The following is a 12168-nucleotide window of genomic DNA, read 5'->3' on the forward strand; positions in this document are numbered from 1 at the left end:
CTCGTGGTAATACAGCTGCCTGAAATATCTATACATTTTTAACCTTAATTTCTCAAGACTACTGGATGGCATTCAAGGACCTGCCCTGAAATTGATCTGATCCTTACAGGAAGAACACAAAATGTCAGTATGCCACCCTGCATGTCAGAAGCCAAGAATCTAGTCAGTGGAGTACCCCAAGAATATTCGCTCAGCCCAGCCCAGCTTGGTTTAACATTTATATGACCCCACTGGCCGACTTCATCAGATCACATGGCATCAACATACTTTTCTATGCAGACAACACCCAACTGATACTCTCCTGGTGGACAAGATTCCGATGACAAAAACAGTTTTGCCACCTGCATGAGCACAATGGTCACCTGGATGAGATCCAACTGCCTTAAGCTTAACTCAGACAACACTGAAGTAGTGGTGTTCAGAAGGAAAATGTCTGCTTGAGATTCCACCTGGTGGTCGGCAGACCTTGACTCCACACCAATCCCCACTGCCCACACCAGAAACTTAGGAATCATCTTACACAGCAAGCTCAACATGACAGCCCAGTTAAATATGGTGAACTCCACCTTTTTCTGTGTGATAAGGATGCTGTGAAAGAATTTCAAGTGGCTACCAGGAATAATAGAAAAACTGTCAAATGGCCCTGATAACTAATAGACTTGACTACAGCAACGCACTCTATGCAGGAGAAAATATTACAACACCTTCACTGTGTAACAACTAACCCTGAGCTTCCTCCATCTAAACATTGCAACAAACTGTTATAAATAGGGTATTTTCCAGTCACAATTTTCTGCAAATTGGCCAAAAGTTTTAAGGTTTATATTAAATTCAAATAACGTGGGTAGTTAGTGTGACATGGCCTCAAATAGATTTTCAAATATATAGCACCTATCTTCACTTACACCTTTTACCTCCTTTCATTTTTTCATCCTCTCCCTTCTAAGTAGAGTAATTTATTATATATATTTTGAATTATGAGTTAGATTCTATTTGTAGTGGGCAGGAAGGAAAAATCAAAAAGTTCCGTAGGTCTCATATTTTCAGGTGGTAGACAGTAGAGATATCGTTTTGATCAGACAGATCTCACAAGCTCAGATCTTACGGCTTCAGATTGGGGCCCAGCTCTCCCATGCTGCTGCACCGCTCTGCTTCCTTCCCATTTTTTTGAGCGCTTTCTCCTGCTTTTCTCTTGTTTTTACTGCTTTCTCCTTCCTTTCCCCGTTTTTCTAAGTGCTTTCTCCTGCTCTTGTCTCGTTTTTTACTGCTTTCTCCTTCCTCTTCCCGTTTTTCTGTTAGCTTTCTCTTGCTTTTGTATAATTTTCCAAGGCTTTCTCCTTGTTTCTTGCCTTATTCTCTGCTCCTGTCTGCTGCCCTTTTTCCCACCTAACCCCACCCATTACATCCAAACCCACTGCTTCCTCCCAGGACCTACTTAATGGAGGCTGCACCACAACCCCATTGAGCAGGCCCCAGGCCCAACTCTCCCATGCTGCACCGCTCTGCTTCCTCCCCATTTTTATATCTCGCCTAGGCAGCGCATGCGCTGTCTAGATATTTATAACTTTCTCTTCCCTTCTTTATCTTGTTCTCACACACTATTTCTCCTACTCGAGCTACAGTCCATTCACCACTTCACACACAAACTACCTATCCCCTCAGTCATCCTTTCTATCTATTTTATACAGCTCTCACCCATATGTTATGTTATGTTAATTTATTTCTTCTATAGCACTCGGCTACTCCAAGGAGCATCCCGGCGCTTTGATGAAGAATATCGGCAGACAAAACGAGACATGTACATACATATACATATACCATACCAGATAATTCAACTATACAAATACACCACACATCACACAATTCCACAACTAACAATTCCAATTCAAACCACATAATTCCACTACAAACAACATACATCCACTTCACAACAAACAAAAAAACAAAAGTAAAAAACAATATCATTTACAATGCCAATAGCTCCAACTTTCACAAATGCAAGACCGATTGCATTGTTCTAACAGTACAGTATTTTACTGTTTGAAGTGTTGCACAAATACTTTACATAAAGCCTCTAAAGTAAAGCCTGACTGCTCTTTGTCAAGCTACCAGAGGCTGAGCACAGGCTAAATTAGAGTTAGCCTGCTTCCTACCCTGACTAGGACTGTGATTACTGCTTGACCTGGACTCATAACCCAGTCAACCAACAACCCAATTTCTAAGAGAATGCTTGAATTCATCTCAGACACTGGTAATTACTCGAGACTGCATCCTAGACCATCTTTATTTTGCACACCATCCAACCTCAGCTTGTACCCAACCATATGCAAAACAGTCTTGACTCTGCTCCAATGGGAATAGTCCATCCTGAACTGCTAGGCCAGGTCCTCTCTGAACTAGAACACAAGAAACCTAGGACTGGTTTTGCCCTGATTATTATTAAGGATTACAATGTGAGGATACATTAGATTATAGTTCTTGATAAATTATTGTGATTACTTTTTTACACAGCCAATAGGTCTGTTTTATATATACATATTGATATGCTGACCCCCCCGATGCTTTTTCTATTTTGATGTTCCGAACCTTTAGAAAAGCCAGTAGGTCTGCCGTTACATTGTTTCTTTTCAATAAAAAACGCTGAAATTTACTAAAACAAAGGTAAAGTGATGTTATAGTTAGATCTGTTAATAGTATCTTCCAATTTTTTTTTTGACTCAGAAATTTACTGAAACAACAAAGGTCTTTCTAGTTAGGTGAAAATGTCAGTTAACGTTTTGAACTCTTAAAACCACTAACATTCGTTATTTATAGTCAATCAAGGGGTTTATAAAGCTCGCTACTCACCCGTGAGGGTCCCAATGCGCTGTTATACTCAAGTACCTATATGTGCACTCATATTACAACTCTCATGACATGTTTTGTGACATCATTGATAACATAACTGGTGACATCTGAAATGACATCATTAATTATTTTTTTTTAGTTTTATATAGCGCACACTAGACCAGAAGATATCAGGTATCAGAGCGCTTTACATGAGCTCCACTTTCGTTACTGATGGACATATTCATTTTTGTTAGGCACGGGGAGATTAAGTAATTTGCCCAGAATAACAGGATGTTGAGCGTTGTTGACAAGACTCGAACCCGGTTCCCCAGCTTCGAGGTTGACCGCTCTAGCCCTACATCCTCTCCCCACTTTGCATTGCGGGATGCATATACTATAGTTACTTCAGTTAGCTATAGCTGGTGAACTTCAGTAGTATTTCTAGTTCAAATGTTATATTTTAACTCTTATTTTTACCTAGCTGTGATGTCACATTAACCTTTTGTTTTATATACATATTTATATGTATATAAATTCACTGAAATAAACAAAGGTTACAGGGAAATTATAGTTAGGAAACATAATTTACAAAACTTAAGAAATGCACTGCAAAAAACAAAGTTTAGAGGGATGTTATTGCTAGGTTCAGAATTTACACACAAAAAAACAGAAATTCAGCTGTTGTAGTTAGAGTTATTTCTAGAAACTATAACTCGTGCTCTAAGATATCTATAGATCATGTATAAAAAGGGGGGACCCAATATTCCAAACGCATCTGTGTACAACAAATATAACAAAGAACAAGATGATGCGAAGGAACAAATCAAATAATATTTCTCTCACAAAATGAAGGAAACCACAAATTATCCTTCACGGTAAGTTAATTAAGTATTTGAATAAATCGTCCGGCATTGATATCATTGTCTGGACACAGTGTTATTTGATAAATCTCTTTTATCAACGTTTGGATAAAGATTCACAAACACATAATTCGATACATGAACATAGAAACATGGCTCAAAACAAGAGAAAAGCAAAAACAAACTTCAAAGAAAATTTTAAATCCAATCCTTATTCCCCTAAGGTAGATAATGGATGTAGACACTTCTATCGTGAACATTCCATTAGTCAAAGTCGCCCCATAACGCAGTACATGGAGGTATTGAAGCTTACACCTCTACACATAATTTCTTAGTGCTGCATATATCTCAGATAAACAATAATTCAGATTCCTCCGGGGCTCTTTGTAATCAAAATAGTCGACGCGTTTCAGCCCAACTTGCTTGCGGGCCTCATCAGGACTAGGGTATATAAGGGAAATTCTCCTGGAACCACATCTACGATATAAACAAACATATACAATATGTATAATAATCTATATATGTACACTCTCTATGTACAAAAATATACAAAAATCTACAAACTCTCCGTGAAATGCAGAACCTCTCTGGGGGTGGCAGTATTGTGAATAAACCAAAGATCCGACTTGGAAGTGCAAAGAAGAGTAACTCAACCACCAAGAAAGTTCAATCACCCGTGTAGTGTAATATCATAAAAAAGCCAAGCAGAAAAAGAAAGATAAATTCAGAAAATAGACAAATAAGGTACTCTCACGTTACCAATTTCGCAGTTATCCCATCATATTCCTACGTGGGAATGTCTCAATGGCGAGACTAAAATTGTGAATAAAAAAACGAAAAAATGAAATGAAAAAATGAGGGACTACGGTTACAATTCAAAATCGTAATAACCGTGTAGAAAATGGGCTTGCACTAGAGTCGAGCATAACTAGATCTTACCTCTTGCACCAATCATTAGCGGTCCGTAAGATGTAAAGGGGGTGTATAAATCATCAACCTGTAATGTCATCTGAAATGGTAGTAACTTCTACCGAAAAAAGAGAGAGACAGAGAAGGGCCAAGCCGTCAACCTTGGGAAGCAATGGAACTATAAACCAATCCTAGTTGTATACGCGGAACATAACTCCTAAACGGTCGTACCTTAAATAATTCGGGATCTTTCACTGACTGGACCACCTCTTCGCACGGTTCCCAAAGCGAAATCACGTACTCGGAGGAAACGGAAGTCTTAAATACTGAACAGGGACAACGGACTAATGCGTGGTATTGCGTGTCTCCCAATAGACATAGAGAACAGCGCATACTAACTAAGCCCCAGTGAATCTAAAAAAGTCGATAATTTAGAAACCACTCCTATTCAACAACTAAGGAGAAATGCGCAGGAATGAGCATATAAAGTCAAAGAAAAAGAATAAAAAAGAGAATATAGCTCAGATCGAGTGAACACCAATTGTGAGATGTACTGCCACTCCGTACAGTATTACTAGATAAAAATTACACAAGACTCATCAATGTATACATGTTGAGATCACACTGGACTGTGCCCTTGTACGTGACGATTATTATAACAGTAATCTCACCAATACAAGTACATAGGAAATACGTCCACAAGTAAAAAGTAAAAAATCAAAAGTAGTCCAAATGTTACTACCGCGTCAGGGGATTTTCTCAAGAGTCCTGGATCAGTGATCACATTTCGTCTCTGTCATTCAGGCCCAACGTTGCTGTGTGGTATTTTTCTATAAGTCTCGCTTCTGATCTGTTCAGTTTAGTTTGAACGGTATCTTTATTAGTATCTCGCACAACCAACAGTATAGACCAATGTAAATCATTTTCTGTATGGTTATGTGAGAGAAAATGTTGGACCAGTGGAGCTCCCTGTGTCTTACATTTGATCCTTGACTTATGTTGTAAGATCCGTTTTTTTGCAGTCTGCGTCGTTTGTCCAATGTAAAACTTTTTACATGGACAATTAACACAATATATGATGTTGCTTGTGTTACAGTTTGAAAAAACTCTCTGATCGTGTTTGAGTCCATTGTTGATTATTTGTTTGGAATCACTAGTCATTTTGCATGCCACACAGTTTTGACATCTATAGTGTCCTGTCACAGGCGGCAGACTTAAGAGACCCAAAAGGTCTCTTCTTGGAGGATCCGTCATTCTTGCTGCTCTTACAAGATGTTGTCTGATGTTCCTACCTTTCTTGAATGCAAACAGTGGCTTCTGAATGTCTAGGGTATCAATGAGTTTCCAATTGGATAGAATTATCTTTTTAATCTTGTTTGCTTTGGGCCCATATGTCAGTACACACGTGAGAGATGATTTGTCTTCACGATGTTTAGGGGTGAGTAATTCTTCTCCTGGTGTGTACCATGCCCTTTTAAGTGCTGTCTTAATCAATTTCTTGGGGTAACCTTGCATAATTAGTTTATTTTTTAGGATTTCATCACAAGAGAAATAATCCTCTTTGTTAGAGCAATTCCTCCGAATCCAGGGGAATTGACCATATGGCAAATTCTCCTTCAAAGTGCGTGGATGTCCACTGGAAAAGTGCAACAGAGTGTTGCGATCAGTAGGTTTGGTATAAAGGCTGACTTTCAATTGGCCACTCTGGTGTTGTACGAGGACGTCTAAAAAATTGATCTCTACTTTATCTTTGGAGATGGTGAATTTAAGTTCCAATGTTCTAGCATTAAGCCAACTATGAAAGTCTGACAGTTGCAGTTCATTCCCTCCCCAAATCATAAAAATGTCATCGATATAGCGACACCAAAAACAAACCCAAGTTTTAAAAGGGTTGGTGTCGCTATATATCCATTTTTTCTCAAACTCATCCATGACCAAATTGGCTATCTCGGGTGAGAAACAACAGCCCATTGCAACTCCCATTATTTGAAGATACAGGACATCTTTAAAACTAAAAAAATTATTTTTTAGACATAATGTCTAGTGATATTATGAAGTCAGTTGGTACTTGATGTGGTCTTTCTCTTTCCTCCAATTTAGATTTCATGACTGCCAGCGCCTCGTCTTGTGGGATATTAGTATACAACGATGTGATATCGAGGGATACCAAGAGTTGACCGTCAACATTGTACGGGAGATTTTCTATTTGTGATATGAAATCCATTGTATCTCTCACATGCGATTGAGTTTCTTTAACCAACGGGGTGAGAAAAGTACCGATGTATTTCGCCAGTGGTTCCAACAAGGAACCACAGGCTGACACAATAGGTCTTCCCGGCGGGCATTCAGTATTTTTATGTACTTTGGGGAGTACATATATATTCGGAATTTTGCATGTGTCTGTATTCAAAAAATCGAATTCATTTTTACATAGCCTCCCCTGATTAAGTGCTTCCAACGTAATCTCCAAAATTTCTGCCTTTAGCTTACGTGTGGGATTCTCATCTAAAACTCTGTAATGTATAGGGTTTGCGAGTTGTTTGAGTACTTCCTGATCATATTTATCAACATCCCAGAGTACAATTCCTCCCCCCTTGTCTGCCGGCTTGATAACGATTGTCGGATTTTCAGCAAGGGTCTTGAGTGCTAGTGTTTCTTGTTTAGTGAAGTTGGATTTATAAAAAAAATTTTTATTTTGCAAACAATCTAGCTCTTTCAAAACTTGTTCCTCAAATAACAAGATCTCTGGGGGCATAACTGCACTTTCTGGTATAAAGGATGACTTATTCTTAAGACCAGTTACATTTATTTGTTCAATATATTCCTTATCGTGAAAAAAGGTTTTGAGTCTCACCTTTCTGAGAAATTGTAAAATTTCTGTTTTGGTGTCAACTGGATTTAACGGTACCATGGGTACAAAGGATAAACCTTTATGGAGTACATTCATTTCCGCCTCTGATGGTATGTGGTTGGACAAGTTATAGATAGGGATTGGTTCAGTAAGTCTTTTATATACATCTAACGTCTGTATGTCCTCCTCCGTATACGAAAGGGTTCGGGGTCCTGGTTCTGGTATTGATCCGGGTTTTGGTATTGGCCCCGTTGTATAAATTGGCCTGCTGATTGGTTGTAGTTTCTCCATCCCGTCCCGCCCCCTCTGCCTCTGTATCTGCCTCTGCCAAAAAAAGGTTGGGCTCTCGGGTATTGCGTGTACGGTTGGAAATTATTGTAAGATCCTTGATCAGAATCGGAGGAGGTGTCCGAGAAGGTAATGAACCTCCTTCGAGATCGTCCTCTATATTGGAGGTTGAGAGAACTTGGGTTATTATTTTGGAAAAAGTATTCTTTAAGGTAGGGGTATATTTCTTCTGTTTTGAAATTTTTAATATCCCTAGCGACTTTTGTCGTTTTTTGATTGGTGGTAAAGATCTTAAATTCAGCTATGGTTTTTTCTACTGATTCAAGAAGTCCTTTCGCTTCTTTAATGGTGTTGTCTCCCAAAATTTCCTCCTCTAGTGTCTTGATTTCTCTTAGTTCTTCTTCATTTAATCTAAAGGCAGTTTCAATGGATAGTGCCATCCAATCTCTGGAACATTTAGTTCCTACCCCACCAAACCTGCCCAAATAGGTTTTGTCAGTAATAAAGATAACTGGGATGTTTCTAACCTGTAAGCCTACAGGTATCGTATTGTTTTTTAAATGTTCTAGTAGAACTTGAGCGTGTAATTGGGTCCTGATATTCTTCTTTTTTAGTTGTTTTAATCTCTCAATCTTGTCAACATTGGTGGCTTGTGTAACAGGTTGATCCCCACTCAATAGTGAGGGGATTCGCAAAAGTGCATTAATTTCTTCTTCCGAATAGCTCACAACTATGGGTTCTGTCATATCACAAAGAGTAGAGTTAAAAGTTCCTACCAAAACAACCCTGTTGTCAAAACAATGATAACTACGAATCGTAATCTTGGACTATCTGTATTGACTATTAATCTTTATGAACAAACCCTCACACTTAACAAAGTGTAACATAACATCATGTATAAAAAGGGGGGACCCAATATTCCAAACGCATCTGGGTACAACAAATATAACAAAGAACAAGATGATGCGAAGGAACAAATCAAATAATATTTCTCTCACAAAATGAAGATCTATAGATCGCGCCCTCGTCATGCACAATTTCCTCATTAAAATGTTTACAGCAAATGTTGCACTGATATTATTAAATGTCATAGAAGATGCCATGAGTAATTTGATATATGGGATAATTAGCTGTGCATGGCAAGGGTGCGACTATAGTTACCTTAGGGCATGTATTTTTTGCAAAATTGAAAGAAAATGTTTTTAGCCCCGGCAGGGTCCCTGTAGGACCCCATCACAAGGTCTAGGGGGTCAGGGTATTCCTAACCTGCCCCTTTTTGTTTAGTTTAGCATTTTCATTGGGACTCTGGCAGAGTCCTGAGTCCCAAAATGGCTGCCAACAGTTCCTGGGTGAAGTGTTGGCAGCCAATCAGATCTGTCAGATCCACGGAGGATTTGTGTCCCCAGATATCTATATATTTTTTTTATTTATTTACTCCAAAACTAATGAACAGATTTACACCAATATCACAAAAAGGGTTCTTTCTGAGCCAAGACCTATCTTTCTGCCAAATTTGGTGTAATTCCGTCTAGTGGTTTGGACTGTAGTTGTGTCTAAAATCGCTATGGGAAATCACAAGGGGAAAATCCTTTTTCTCAGTCCCCGCATGACGAATCATCCCAAAACTTTCCAGGCAGCAGCTTAAGTGTCTAGTACACTAGTTTTGAAATCTTCATGTGCATTTGTCAACTGTGACAAAGATATTGGGAAAACAAAAAATACTTTGCCAATGGAAAGTAGGTCCTAACTATAAGTACCTATTGGTGACTGCCAGTAGGTGATACATACATATGACTTTATATTCAGCAGTTATAGTTATACTTATGTTAAGAAACTATACCCCGTGGTCTAAAATTAATTAACAGCATGAGTTATAGTTTCTTAAGTATAACTATAAGTCTAACTATAACTGCTCAATCTCTATAGTTTTGTGTCGGTAAAACGTGATCATAACTATAACGTAACCTTTGTTTTTTCAGTGATCTTCTATGGTTTGTTTGACGTAAAGTGTGAGATACCAAGACTGATTGCACTGTCCCCCCACTTTTCTGCCCCCAATTGTTAATAGATACTGCTAACCAGGCCCAGGGCCAGTGCTCTGTTAAAACATATTTAGTAATTAGCTGTAAATGCAATTGGTACTGACAACCTACCTGTTAGCCCCTAATGTATGGTAGGGCAGGACGTTTTAGAGGCCCAGCAGATTTATTGTGCTTAAGTGTGCACTGCTGTGTTGCCTGCTGTCATTTTAAAGGTCAGCCCTGCTTTGCCTGCTGCTTTTACTTTGAAATTATATGCAAATTTGACTTTGGAATTAAAGGGACTTCCAAAGTATTAAACTAACTTATTTTTACATATATGTAGCATTTTAGCTCCATAGGCTAACATAGGAATACTTTAATAGAGTATAACTATTGACAGGAGCAAACTAAAATTATATTTTAAAGTCTTAAAAGATTAGTAATGCTAAATCCAACAACTTGCCACTTTAACTAATACATAAAAGAAGTTATAGAACTTTCTTTTCTGCGTGCCAAAATCCAGCCTTTTACCAGACTCTCCTGATTAGCCAGCCTTTGACAAGCTGGGTCAATGTGTGATGATGAGGTGGGTAGTGGCCTGCATAGAGACAAAGTACATCTGGTGGGGGAAGAACTGCAGTTGCAGAGCAAACAGCAGGATGGGGGTGGAGTAGCCAAACTGGTTTTCAAAGAGGGAATGACAGTTAGGTCAGGACACAGGCTACCCCTACTTCCTGCTCTGCCAGCCAGATGGGAGCCCCAGTAGTTAGATTTGCCGAGGGCCTGGAAGGGGAGTGTTAGGCAAAGTTAGCCATGCCAGTAGGTTGGCTTTTGCCAGATCTTAACCTCCAGGGCAGTTTCTCCATTTTGAATTTTAAAGTACAGTGGTTTCTGGGACAAGAATATGCCACACTTTGGAGGAAGCTGCATACTTGTCAGTGGCACCCTGTACCCCATTGGTCAGTGGTACCCCCCTGCTTGTCACCCAGCAACACTGGGTAAATATGGGAGAGCTGCATAGCAACTCTGATCCCTGCCTGAAACTACAAGAAGAAGAAGGACTGCCCTTCTGGAACCCTCGCCTGCACCAATAGTACCGCACTCTGAATGACTACTCCTGCTGCACACTAAAAAGCCAGAGCCTTAAATACTTTGCCTTGCTTTACCAAGTGAAAGAGTGGACTCCCTGAAAGCAACAGGTTAACAAAGATCCACCTGCACCATCTCCAGCAAGAAGAACCCAGCCAACCACCTTCACCTGGAGTGTGAAGGTTTTAACCAGGTGCATTGTCAGAAAGTTTGTCCCAAAATCCCTAGGAGCAACTCAGAGATTCTGGAATCTTGGGTTTTTTGTTGTGAACACTTTAAACCCCCACAAGGAACTACACAAAGCACATCCAGAAGTTTGGGGAACATTTGAGAACTTTTGTGACAAAGCTCTATTAGTGGTCCAACATGTCGATGAGAGTCAAGCCGCCAACATCAAACTGCAACCCCGCTCCACAGCTCAAGACTTCCAGGATTTCACTGAGGACTCACCCACAACCAAGTCATCGTGTTGATCCTAATCCTGATGACGTGCCCCGCTCAACGACGAGAGAAAAAGCTCCAGGAGAATGACTAAATACGAAGGTAAAAACTAGACCGGGCCTTACAGCTCAATGTTTCCGACCCACTCTCCATCGCAGTTGGCCTCAAACTTTGACTCTGTTCTAGTCAGGCGCGACCAGCTATCCCAAGTTGGAGCATTTCATTTTTAGGCACTAGAAAGTATTTCATCTTTAAAAATTCAAATCTCCGATTCCCTACATTGGATTTTTGTCATTTTTATGTCATTTTAATCATAAAAATATTTTCCCTTGGTGTTGGATTTTTATTGTGCGTTTTGTCTTACTTATTTAATATTTTGCTATTTTTAAATGCTTTACACACCTGTCTCCTAAATTAAGCCTGCCTGCTCAAAGCCAGGTACTTAGGGGGTCATTAGAATGGCGGAAGGACCGCCACCTTCCGCCATCGGCCAGTGATTTTCCCCTCGCCACATCACGATGGCAGAGGGAATCGTGCTCGGACCGTGGCTGACGCAAAGACCGTCCGCCACAGGACCGTGTAGTGCCTGCCACGTAGTGAAGTGAAATGCAAAACATGGCTTTTTCACTTTGCAGCGGGTGCTGCTGTCAGCAGCACCCGCCGCAATGGTAAAAAGCAAAATGTGACCGCCATGGTGGCACTCACATCCTGTTCCGGTATGCGGGACCATCGCATGCATGGCAGATGGTCCCGGTTTACCCCAGGATGGCGGACAGACTGCAGTCCGCCCACCATCCTATTGACCCTCTAAGTCTGGAGCAAGGCAAAAAATTATTGAGACCTTGACTAGGCCTTATATTGTGATTGTGAACTTATTTTA

This window comes from Triturus cristatus, chromosome 2_2 (genome assembly GCF_964204655.1).
Source record: "Triturus cristatus chromosome 2_2, aTriCri1.1, whole genome shotgun sequence".
NCBI lineage: Eukaryota > Metazoa > Chordata > Amphibia > Caudata > Salamandridae > Triturus > Triturus cristatus.